Source organism: Schistocerca serialis, chromosome 5 (assembly GCF_023864345.2).
Source record: "Schistocerca serialis cubense isolate TAMUIC-IGC-003099 chromosome 5, iqSchSeri2.2, whole genome shotgun sequence".
Taxonomy (NCBI): domain Eukaryota; kingdom Metazoa; phylum Arthropoda; class Insecta; order Orthoptera; family Acrididae; genus Schistocerca; species Schistocerca serialis.
Genome location: NC_064642.1, coordinates 193,709,082 through 193,721,981, shown reverse-complemented (window position 1 = coordinate 193,721,981; position 12,900 = coordinate 193,709,082). Strand labels below are relative to the sequence as shown.

Genomic DNA, 12,900 nt, shown 5'->3' with positions numbered 1-12,900 from the left:
GAGATACAGAAGATCCAAAGAAGAGCGGCGCGTTTCGTCACAAGGTTGTTTGGTGAGCGTGATAGCGTTACGGAGATGATTAGCAAACTCAAGTGGCAGACTCTGCAAGAGAGGCGCTCTGCATCGCGGTGTAGCTTGCTCGCCAGGTTTCGAGAGGGTGCGTTTCTGGATGAGGTACCGAATATATTGCTTCCCCCTACTTATACCTACCGAGGAGATCACGAATGTAGAATTAGAGAGATTCGAGCGCGTACGGAGGCTTTCAGACAGTCGTTCTTCCCGCGAACCATACGCGACTGGAGCAGAAAAGGGAGGTAATGACCGTGGCACGTAAAGTGCCCTCCGCCACACACCGTTGGGTGGCTTGCGGAGTATAAATGTAGATGTAGATGTAGATATCTTTTTTTTTGTGCAGCAATAGAAAAAGTTATAACTAATACAAAATCAAGTGAGATATTAATAAACAAAACGAAATTAAATATTTAGAAAGAAGGAAGGAAGAGAATTGAATAGAGGAGAGATAGATATGATATTGCCCGTCACCTGGTTGTGGGCGGCGGCCCGTGTCTGGGAAATGACCCTCAAGACGCTGGCCGTCGCTCACCATGCCTTTAACATCTACCATCCTAAAAACTAACTTAACTAGAAGAGATTAGGGTACGTTAAAGCTAGAAACTAAGACTAAGACCTCCATGTCCAGCCTGATAAACTATTTACGATATACAATAGAGAGGTAACTGATTTTGTGCTTGGCTCGAAGTTGCTAATGAAAGGGTACTTGCGGTAAAAGTAATAAAAGTAATGACGCTAACGGTTTGTGTTGAGCCTACAAGGCTCCTAGTGGAGTACATCAGGCGCAAGCACCTCCCGGCCCCGCCGACAACACGATCTGAACGGTGGTTTTCCCCGATCTATTGTGAAGTACCTAAGGCCGCGACACACGCACGCAGCGCATTCCGCTTTTCAAGAGACAGGCAGCTCCGTTCGCCACTGACAGCTCGAGACTCGGCCGCTGAATCGAGCCTCCTGCAGGGTGGGCTGTTTTGCGGGCCGCTGTTGCGGTCCGGCTTGCAGCGGGCCGGCACGCGCTGAGGCGCGACGCGACGGCTGGTCATTGACCACCGGCCTCACTGAGGCCCTGGCGCTGCCGCTGCTCGCCGCTCGCTAGTTGGAGATGCCGCGGGCAGAGGCTGCGCAGCGCCGTGTGCTGGGCGTTTATCTCACTGCGCGAGCAGCGCCCGCGGCACGTGCCCGGCCCAGGTCGCACGCGTGCTCCAGCCGAGGCGAAGGAAGGTCCGCACTGTTAAACTGACAAGGAGGCGGGTTTTGATTTGTACAGCGACCTGACCTGAGTACCAGGCTAACGGCTTTTCATACGACGGCTCCTAGTTTCCGAGAAAATCGATGTCGAAGTTTTGTGCGTACTTTCTACACCTAAGCGCCAAAGAAACTGGTATAGGCATGCGTATTGCCGGCCGGTGTGACCGAGCGGTTCTAGGCGCTTCAGTTTGGAACCGCGCGACCGCTACGGTCGCAGGTTCGAATCCTGCCTCGGGCATGGATGTGTGTAATGTCCTTAGGTTAGTTAGGTTTAAGTAGCTCTGAGTTCTAACGGACTGATCATCTCAGATGTTAAGTCCCATAGTGCTCAGAGCCACTTGAAACATTTTTTTTTTTTTTAGGCATACGTATTCAAATACAGAGATATATAAACAGGCAAAATACGGCGCTGCTGTCGGCAACGCCTATATCAGATGACAAGTGTCTGACGTAGTTGTTAGATAGGAAGCTGGAAATTTATAAGTTCCTATGACACCAAACTGCTAAGGTCATCGGTGCCTGGGCTTACACACTGCTTAAACTAACTTAACGATAAGGACAACACACCCACCGACACCCATTCTCGCATTCTCGAGGGAGGACTCAAACTTCCGACAGGCGGGGCGGGGGGGGGGGGGGGGGGGGGACAGCCGTGCGAACCGTGCAAGCCACCCCAGGCCGCGTGGCGTTAGATCGGTTACCGCTGCTACAATGGCAGCTTATTAAGATTTAAGTGAAACTTCCTGGCAGATTAAAACTGTGTGGCCCGACCGAGACTCGATATTCTTTCTTTCAGGAGTGCTAGTTCTGCAAGGTTCGCAGGAGAGCTTCTGTAAAGTTTGGAAGGTAGGAGACGAGGTACTGGCAGAAGTAAGGCTGTGAGTACCGGGCGTGAGACGTGCTTCGGTAGCTCAGTTGGTAGAGCACTTGCCCGCAAAAGGCAAAGGTCCCGAGTTCGAGTCTCGGTCGGGCCACACAGTTGTAATCTGCCAGGAAGTTTCATAACAGCGCACACTCCGCTGCAGAGTGAAAATCTCATTCTGGGAAGATTTAAGTGAGTTTGAGCGTGGTGTTATAGTCGGCGCACGAGCCATGGAACACAACATCTCTGAGATAGCGATGAAGTGGAGATTTTCCCGTACGACCATTTCACGAGTGTACCGTGAATATCAGGAATCCCGTAAAACATCAAATCTCCGAAATCACTGCGGCTGGAAAAAGATCCTGCAAGAACGGGACCTACGATGACTGTAGAGAATCGTTCAACGTGATGGAAGTGCAATCCTTCCGCAGATTGCTGCAGATTTCAGTGCTGGGCCATCAACAAGTGTCAGCATGCGAATCATTCAACGAAGCATCATCGATACGTATTTTCGCAGCCGAAGGTCCACTCGTGTACCCTTGATGCTGGACGACACAAGGCTTTACGCCTCACCTAGGGATGGACGTGTACAGGTATGGAGACAACATCGTGAATCCATTGTCCCTGCGTGTCAACAGGGGACCGTTCAAGCTGGTGGACGCTCTGTAATGGTGTGGGGCGTGTGCAGTTGGAGTGATATGGGACCCCTGATACGTTTAGATACGACTCTGACAGGTGACACGTTCGTAAGCATCCTGTCTGATCACCAGCATCCATTCATCTCCATCTTGCATTCCGACGGACTTGGGCAATTCCAGCAGGACAATGTGACACCCCACATGCCCATAATTGCTACAGAGTGGTTCCAGGAACGCTGTTCTGAGTTTAAACACTTCCGCTGCCAAAAAAAACTCCCCAGACATGAACATTATTGAGCAAATCTAGAATGCCTTGCAACGTACTGTTCAGAAGAGATCTTCACCCCCTCGTACTCGCATGGATTTATGTACAGCCTGCGGGATTCGTGTGTCAGTTGATCCAGCACTGCTTCAGACATTAGTCGATTCCGTGCCGCGTCGTGTTGCGGTTCTTCTGAGTGCTCGCTGTGGCCCTACACGATATCAGACAGGTGAACCAGTTTCTTTGCTTTTCAGTTTACATCCGTAACGTGCTTCTTTTGAGGAACCGAGTATGGGGCAGCGGCTGAGGTTCATCGCTAGAACGCCGAGGGTACGGGTTTGAATTGTAGCCGTGTTCTTTTTTCAGTTCCATAGTACAGAATTACCGAATATCATTAAATATATTTTTCATGATTAAAAAATCACTCATTACAACAAATATTTTTCAATTTTTTTTCTCGAAATGTGTATTTCTGTTTTTACTGAATGAAAATACAGACTAGTCTTAGTGGCTCTCTCTTGCGTCACCTTCATTGCTCTAACATAACTCCGGATGGTATTCATCGTAGAACGAACCAAAACACCAATTCGTAGAGCACGAAGCACATTTAGTGAAAGCTTCTGCCTCGGACACTCATTTTTCAGAAGCGACACCGGAAGAATGTTCTTTCTTGTACCAACTTCGATGTGAGTCACGAATACTCGATCATTCCTGTGAAAGCAAGTGCACTAAAAGGATGCAGAATAAAAAAGATATACTTTCATGAAATCTTCCCTCGAAGCGATTTCTCTGTCACTCGGAAACTTTTTAAATTTTTTCGTGAAAATTTCAACTTGCCTGTACAAATAAACATCACAGCGCTGGCAGAGTTGAATATTTTTACTGTGAGTGTGCATGTTTTTCTTTCGTCTACAGAGATTTGATTCTAAACTCTCCGATCAGTCTGCTGTTCCCACGAATCTACAATTTGAAGAAAAGTGCGCGGGTAGGATTTGAACCAGTAACACGAGCGCGGTAGTCATGCACGTTAGCCGCTGCACTACCCTCGCTCGGTCGGAACATGACTAACGTACGGATATAGGAGCTACACATAAAACGTCAACACCAGTTTCTTCGGAAACTAGGTGCCGTCGCTTGAAAAGCACTTCACGAACCAGGTGCTCAGCACAGGTCCCTGTACAACGTACCTAAGATGCTTCAAAATCTGTGGTTAACAGATCTGACGGTCCCCTTGTGAGCCCGGCGTGTGTGCTTCCCACGTCTAACACTATCAATTGCGTAACTTGCTTTTGATTACGTTTCTACGGCAACGCCTCGGTCGTGCCGCATTTGTAGACGACTGTGGCGTTCAGGCTGCACTGTCTTTCACACCTCACATCTGAAATATGCCTACAGCGATGCGAGCTGCCAGGGACTTCTTTCGTCGTATAGATACAGGTAGGTATTACAAAGCGGTAGCGGTATCAGTATGTATGGTCACTGGTAACACAAAGTAAATCGTTCATCGGTGCACATTTTGAAACCTTCCTGTACACAAAATCTACAGTTGCAAAGCGCAGCCTGATGGTACTCTTAAATCTGGGACCCTAGATGGATATTAAAACAGAATTTTTTTCGCAACACATGTTCTCCATGTAAGCTTGAAGAATACGGGAGCGGCATTACTACTATTTATTTCTACTTGCCTTATCCTAAAGGCTTTCTCACATATCAGAGAGGTAGTCTTGGACGCGACATATGAGTAGGAGCGATGCGTTTTCGTTGCACAGAAAACATGTTGTCTCAGATTCGTACAGTGCCATTTTATTTTATACTGTTATTACAAGCTACAGCTTCCCACGCCCGGGTTCCCGGGTTCGATTCCCGGCGGGGTCAGGGATTTTCTCTGCCTCGTGATGGCTGGGTGTTGTGTGCTGTCCTTAGGATAGTTAGGTTTAAGTAGTTCTAAGTTCTAGGGGACTGATGACCATAGCTGTTAAGTCCCATAGTGCTCAGAGCCACTTGAACTACAAGCTACAAAATTTTCTGTGCAGCTCCGACGAGAAGCACGCGTGCTTCAAACAGCATCTACACCGCCTTGACGCCGCTGGTTATGAATGTGGAATCAGGGGGGATGTGAACAACTTGTTCTTTTCATGCGAGAATCGAAGACAATAATCTGCAACATTGACTCTGCGTCTGGTTGCGATAAAATATTCTCTTCCGATACCTGTGCTGAAGCTAATGGCGAAAAGAGACTGTTTCTCTTCCAATGGGCAGTAAAAATAAATATGTACTATATAGATATATTAAAAAGGATGAGTCAGTGTTAAACTGCGATAAAAGAAACTTGAAAATCTAAATTTGCTTGTTAATTTATACGAATTAATCAGTTAACTGTCAGCTGACTCTTCTAGTAACTATCTAGCAAGTTTAGGGTTGTCATAATTAAACTTTCGCTGGTTGAACAAGTGTACATGGAAAACTGTTTACCGTATGGGTGCCTAACTTTATGGAAATCATCTTCGGACCGTGCGCTGCATTATTTGAGTTTTAATTTCTGTGCTGCTCTTCCAGTCGGTTTCTTTCCTGCTTCCGAGGTTTTTAAAGCTTTGCACATCTTCTAATACCAGTCCATTCACCATTATCTTTACGTTTTCATTTCCTCCTAGTGCTATTACTTTTGTTTTCTTTGTATTTATTTTCATTCCATAAATCTTTCCTTTAATTTCAACTACGTTCTTTACTTTCTTTTGACCTGTTGCTAAGAGGACCATGTCGTTCGTAAATCTCAAAAACCAGATTCTTCTTCCTCCAGTTTTTACCCCCCTTGTTATTACGTGGGCAGCGAGTAGGCATATCTTATACGTATATATTGAAAAGGGTAGGAGAAAGACAGCAGCCTTGCCTTATTTTCTCATCTCACTTTTACTTCGTTTGATTCTCCACTCTACTCTCTTTTGCCTCACTATGGGTGCAAGCTTATCCCAAGCAACATTATCCAAGGCCTTTCCCAGATCCATAAAACACATCTATATTTCTCTTCCGTTTCACTAAACCTCTCTCCCAAAATTCGCGACTCCCATCGCATGTCTTGTGCCTGTATTCCGTCTAAAACGAAACTTTTCGTCAGCGAAATTCTTCTTTATTATCTTTTCCAGTCTTTTATTAACAGAGGTTGCGTTAGTTATGCAGAGATGAGGCTTGCACAGGATAGACTATGGCCATGAGAGTTGCAGTGGACTTGACACAGCTGCTTCACGTGCCAGCCTCAACCAATCATGTGACGCGATTTTCAATGCGTGTCTCTGGCAAGGCCTGAGGGTTGTCGCAGCTCTGTAGATGACTTTTGGTTTCAACTGATAGCGTTTGTAGTTCGCAACTGAAAGCTGACAAGGGCGCCGCCGGCTGTTCAAGTGGTTCAAATGGCTCTAAGCGCTATGGGGCTTAACTTCTGAGGTCATCAGTCCCCTAGAACTTAGAACTACTTAAACCTAACTAACCTAAAGACATCACACACATCCACGCCCAAGGCAGGATTCGAACCTGCGACCGTAGCGGTCGCGCGGTTCCAGACTGTAGCGCCTAGAACCGCTCGGCCACTCCGGCCGCCGCCGGCTGTCTGTGATCTTCTTTAGTGCAGCGTGGAGAGTTGCATTAAACCAGTGTTCAGATGGAAGACTATAACAACGACCAGATTCGAGGACGAGTCGTAAAAATTCCTATTGCAAACTTGTCAACTTATTTTAATCAGATCCGATGTATGTAATATTATATAAGAGATTATTTTGCAAACGATTTCAACACCTTTTGGCAGTACGACAGTTCTGTTATGACGATGATACTTATATGAATGACTAAAAGCAGTGAGCTATGAAATCCCCTTCTAATTCTTTTCTGGTCTCGGCAGTTCATCTAGTTTCAAATGATATGTGTGTCTCATACAGTAACTGTGACTTACGTCGCTGGAGAAACAAGGTTTATTTCCTTTTTTTTCGCCGCGACTATTCGATAGCATGTGAGCGCGTTCCTATTCCAAACGCCGTTTTTCTTGCGACAAGCAAATCGCATGGCGGAAAATATCACTGCGCTACTGCACTTGATTCTGTGTGCTTGGTCATGTGTTTGAAACTTGAGAGAACAAAAGTAAACATCAGCAACTTATAATTATTTCTCCCATAATGGACTGCATTACAGGGATTATGACTGATAATTACATACAAGTGCAACCAGTCGATAATTACGTAATACTTGCGGTTAGCGAGGAACAAAAAAGATGTTCTGTTGCTGCATGCCAAGTGACTAACAAGTGACCATGTCATCTTGTGCAAGTGGTGGAAACCTTTCACCACAAACAGCACTAATGAATATGGAAATTGTAACTGAGCTAAACTAATGTGTACTCACACAGAAAGAAGAACAACAAAGATGATGCATACTGCTAGTGTATGCATGCATTTACCACCGTACTTCAGATGCTAAATGAAGGACAGCGCAAGATTACACGTACAGTGACTTGTCCGGCTGCTGAAAACAGTCATTTGTCCTTCTTACAAACCGCAAATTGGCAAATTGAGTGTGATTTTCATAATTCTAGCCTTCAAATGAGAAAACGAGCCCGCAAAACACATCTTTGAGTAACAGTTAAGCGACGGAGATAGAAAACTGCTTCATTTGTATCCCCCACATAGCTATATCCGTGTCCCTATCTCCCACGCTTGTACGTCCTCTTTTAGAATACTTCTGCATGGTGTGGGATCCTTACGAGATACGATTGACGGAATACATCGAAAAAGTTCAAAGAAGGGCTGCACGTTATGTATTGTCGCGAAATAGGGGAGAGAGTGTCACTGAAGTGGTACAGATTTTGGGATGGACGTCCTAAAAACAAAGGCGTTCCTGAAACTTCCTGGCAGATTAAAACTGTGTGCCGGACCGAGACTGTGAGGACAGGGCGTGAGTCGTGCTTGGGTAGCTCAGTTGGTAGAGCACTTGCCCGCGAAAGGCAAAGGTCCCGAGTTTGAGTCTCGGTCCGGCACACAGTTTTAATCTTCCAGGAAGTTTCATATCAGCGCACACTCCGCTGCAGACTGAAAATCTCATTCTAACGGTGTTTCTCGTTGCGGCCGAATCTCCTCATGAAATTTCAATCACCAGCTTTCTCCTCCGAATGCGAAAATATTTTGTTGACGAGGACCTGCATACGGAGAAACGATCATCAAAGTAAAATAAAGGAAATTAGAGCTCTCAAGGAAAGGTATAGGATTTCGTTTTTTCCGCGTGCTATACGAGATTTGAATAAGAGAGAATTGTGAAGGTGGTGGGGTCAAGGATTTTCTCTGCCTCGTGATGGCTGGGTGTTGTGTGCTGTCCTTAGGTTAGTTAGGTTTACGTAGTTCTAAGTTCTAGGGGACTGATGACCATAGATGTTAAGTCCCATAGTGCTCAGAGCCATTTGAACCATTTGTGAAGGTGGTTCGATGGACCCTCGGGCCAAGCTCTTAAATGTTGATTTGTAGAGTATGCATGTAGATGTAGAAAGGAAGGTCCTCTCGAATATCGGAGCCGCCTGCCCTGAACACAGAGGTCGTCACGGGGCAAGGTGGCGCAGTTTTTAAGACACATTTTTTTTTAAATTTTAGTGCGGAAGCAAGTCATGAAATAGACAGTAGCCTATCTTAAGGGCCACCCAAACTCTTCTTCCAAGAAATTCGGTAAAATACTTTAAGGATCTCTCATAAATTTAAGTGTCAGCATTAATTCCATTGGTACTGTATAGGAAACAAAAGGTACGAACCCCATGAGTGACGTACAGGGAGTGGACAAAAGTATGGAAACAGCAAAAACTCAACACACTGCCGTGCCTAATGCGATTAGGAAACCGTTGCCATTCTAAACAGCTTCAAGTAGTCAAGGAAGGTCAAATACACGTCCTGCTTGGTTCCCAAGAGAATCTTGTATCACTATTTCTGCGAAATTGTGGCAAGTTCAGATAACGATGACAAAGTACACCACAGTGGCTCAGTAGTTGTAATATCTGGTGACAGTGGTGGCCAGGTGAGATATGAGAATTCATCCTGGTGCTCACAAAACCAGTGCTGGGCGATGCGAGCTTTATGAACAGGAGCCTTGCCTTGGAACACGGATCTCCATAGCGGAACAAACATTGTACCACGGGATGGACCTGGTAAGCCAAGCTGGTCACATGATGAAACTTCCTGGCAGATTAAAACTGTGTGCCGGACCGAGACTCGAGCTCGGGACCTTTGCCTTTCGCGGGCAAATGCTCTACCAACTGAGCTACCCAACCACGACTCTCGCCGCGTCCTCACAGCTTTACTTCCGCCAGTACCTCGTCTCCTACCTTCCAAACTTTACAGAAGCTCTCCCGCGAACCTTGTGGTCACATGATCTTTGGCAGTAATAAATTATTTTCTTGCATTGCTCCGTATTTCAGGTTTTATAGCTTCGGCATCACGTCTACCTGTTACGTGTATTTGCATCGCTAATGAATGGTTTTGGAATTGCAGGTCGTTCCTGCAATACCCTCCCAATAGAGCTCCCTTCGTTTTGTTTTGGTGCTGACAAGGGTTCGTGAGTGCGACATTCAGTTCTACTGCGACTTTTGCAGCTTTCATCCTATTATTTTTCGTCACGATCCTCTTCGGCGATCGTCTGTCATGGATACTCAACATAAACTTTTGTCCGCGATGTGACTTAGCGGATGATGTTTTTCGCGTTTCGCTGTATATGGTATAAATCTTCGACAGAGTGCCTCTTTAAACCCTTCGGCTATCTCGGTTACGGTATCACCCACCATCGGAGCACTGACAATTTGCCCACGTTCGAATTCACTCAGCGTCATTATAACACACTCACAACCACACAGGACACTGTTCTTACCACACATGGCACTTGCAACGTATTGAGGACATCCCACAGGTGCTGTTCGTGGTCAAATACAATAGCGCAATTTGCAGGCTTGGCGTTTATGTTGAAGCTTGGATAAAAAGGATGTTATTTATATGTATTTGACGATGCTGATGCTGATTCCGCAGTTAACACTTGACGATGCCTCTATGGCTGCAGTACATTAGGACTTCGTTTTTATGAAACAGATCTGATGATGGTCATTAAAGATCGAAACCGCTAATCTGTTAAGAAAAAGTTTGTGACCATAGACGTAAATTAAAGGAAACTTATCACATACACGGGTCACTGTTTCTTCGCGACGATGTCGCAGCTTGTGAAACACAAAATTGCGGGAAAAATGGGCGGATGCCACTGCCGGCCGTTGTAGCATTGCCTGTATTGCATTGTGCGTACATATCCATGCTGCAAGTACACAACAATACCAAAGTATTCGTAACGTTCCCAGAAGCTAGCTGTCGCAGGTGGCGAAGGTGATGTAGTTGTTCTGTTGCAGAGGATGCCAGAAGCTGCAGTCAACAAAAAACCTCTCACTGGTTTCACCATGACTAACAGTTACAGCAGTTCTTATGACAACATTCTCTTCTACCTCGCTGGTTGTCTCATACACGTCTGCTTCGCATCCTATGTGACCAAATTTCTCCAGGTGTTACAGAGAATGCGCTTTGTGACGTAATAACATGCGTCTGATGGCGCAATCCATCAACGTCAAATTCGTGTCAACAGAGAGCCTGCTGTTAGCAATGGTGTTGTGTAATTTCTCACTTTTTTCCGGCTCTGATGTGCGTGATGCTTTCTCGAGTGTTCATTTGGACACTTATCTGAGTGCCACAATATTAGAACTAAATAATTCGTCGTTATCAGGTTCTTACCGATGTCATTCAGACATAGGACATACATTAAACATAATCATCAAAATTGTAGGTCTGAGAAAATTCATTCTCGATTTCAGAGCTCTGTTGGGTGTGAAAAATTTCGTATTCTGAAAGCAAACGACTCACAGAAAAAGATCGATATCCGGAAACCATATTTTACCTCCATTCTGTTATTCGCAAACAGCTGTTACTTCATTGTCAAGTTTGAGCGTTACGATTTCGGGTTTAATAGTGGAAATGAGGCGTTAAAATTTTTGACGTAGTCGGTAAACCACATGCCGAACATCTGTCCGGCTTACCTTCGTCGAAAAACGGTTCTCTACAAGTATTTCCAGCAAGCTTCTAAAAATGAATCAGTCACTCTCCACGAAGGTTTATTCACGTTGCCTTGGATGCAGAAGACGAGTATACGTAGAAGGCTCTAAATGCTCTCCCCTGGGTTCAGCAGGGACGGCGAATGGAAACGTGAGTGGGAGGCCGCCGAAACACAGAACCACGAACTCATTGACAATCCAACGCAGGTTCCAGCGGTTCTTTTGAAAGGGCACGGCTGACTTCCTTTCCCATTCTTTCCTAATCCGATGGGACCGATGACCTTGATGGTTGCCCCCTCCCCTCACTCCAGCCCCCCAAACCAACCAGCCTAGCTCCAGCCTTGCTTCGTCCTAGGAAGATGTGAGTTTGGCACATCAGATACCTGACTGGAGGAAGTATGTGTGAATACAACGAAAACTGCAGTGAGACTTTTGTACTGACACTACGTGCGACAGTGATAATATTCGGCGAAAGAGCCGATCTGTCAAGAAGTGCCCTAACGGAAGTTTCACTGGTGGTATCAAGAACCTGCATGAAGCGTCCGACGTGAAGCTACACTGCATCGATTGTAGGCCTGTTGCGTTGAGGGTGGCCTGTAGTATGTTTATAATGTAAACAGTTGGATATTTGCATTTTTTCTTTAAATTTGATGGATCTGTTGCTGCAGTTTATTCATTAGAAAATAACGATATAAATTTTACGTGAATTAAATTGCTAGAGGTGTATTCGTTTACAGTACTACTAACAAGGGAAACTAACAATCGCAACCCCCCCCAGATTTAGTGGTAAGATAGCCCAGACCGTCGAAAACTGAACTCAGATCAAGCATGAAAGCAGGAAGAAGGTGTACTGAACTGTGAAAAAAAAAAATCGATGTAGAAACAGTGAAGGGCCCAAGAACAAGAAGTGCAATAAAGAGCAGGCTCAATGAGCAATGGCGTCGTTGGTAAGTGGTCGTGCTGCTGAACTGCCGTGTGATTGAGCTATTTTTTTCTTTTAACAACATTATGAACTGTCCGTCCGGTGATTGAAATGTTTGTTCTCTTTCTGTAGTCTTGGCAGTTATCATACTATACATTGATTATAGAATATGAGTCATGTGGCAAGAATACGTTACCGTCGCAAGTAAATGTGATGAATAGTGAGGGCAGGCGAGATGCCACATAGGCGTCTCACAGAAATGAAAACAACAAATAAACGGGCGTTAACTGTGTTAAAAGAAAGGGATTCACGAGTCAAGACTCCAGAACGGAACGCAACTTCGAAAACGTTTAAAACCTGTTTTTTGACAGAGCACAAAGAAACTTTAAACTGTAGCGTTCGTTTGTTGCGGCTTATGCAACAAAAAGTATTATGTTTTAATCATTTCCTTGGGAGCGACCACATTCACATTCATACGAACACGTATATCGGGTAAGCAGGCATATCTCACTCATTTACCAGTCGTACAAATTAGGTGCGTCGATAAGAGATTTCTGGCATATGACACACGTACTGTCGGACCACTACAACACAGACACAAATTTGAATAAAGCGAACAGCGGAAAATAAAAAAAGAAAATAGCACGAGAGAGGTTTGAACAAGGCTCGCCCGCTTATCAATCCAACACCGTAACCACTTAACCACGACGCCATTTTTATTCACTGCTGCTGTATATTGCACTTCCTGTTATTGGACTGTTCACTGTTTCCAGTTTTGCTTTATTTCACTGTTCAATA

General features: G+C 45.2%; 1 protein-coding gene and 1 non-coding gene across 2 annotated transcripts in view; both read left to right on the top strand.

Moving 5' to 3' along the window:
* The window catches only part of LOC126481846 (homeobox protein abdominal-B-like), a 581,297-nt gene that overhangs the window by 184,425 nt on the left and 383,972 nt on the right, over positions 1 to 12,900 (top strand). The gene's annotated exons all lie outside the window — the stretch shown is intronic.
* On the top strand, positions 2,221 to 2,294 carry Trnal-caa (transfer RNA leucine (anticodon CAA)). Its single transcript has one exon. It is a non-coding gene; the product is annotated as a tRNA-Leu (tRNA).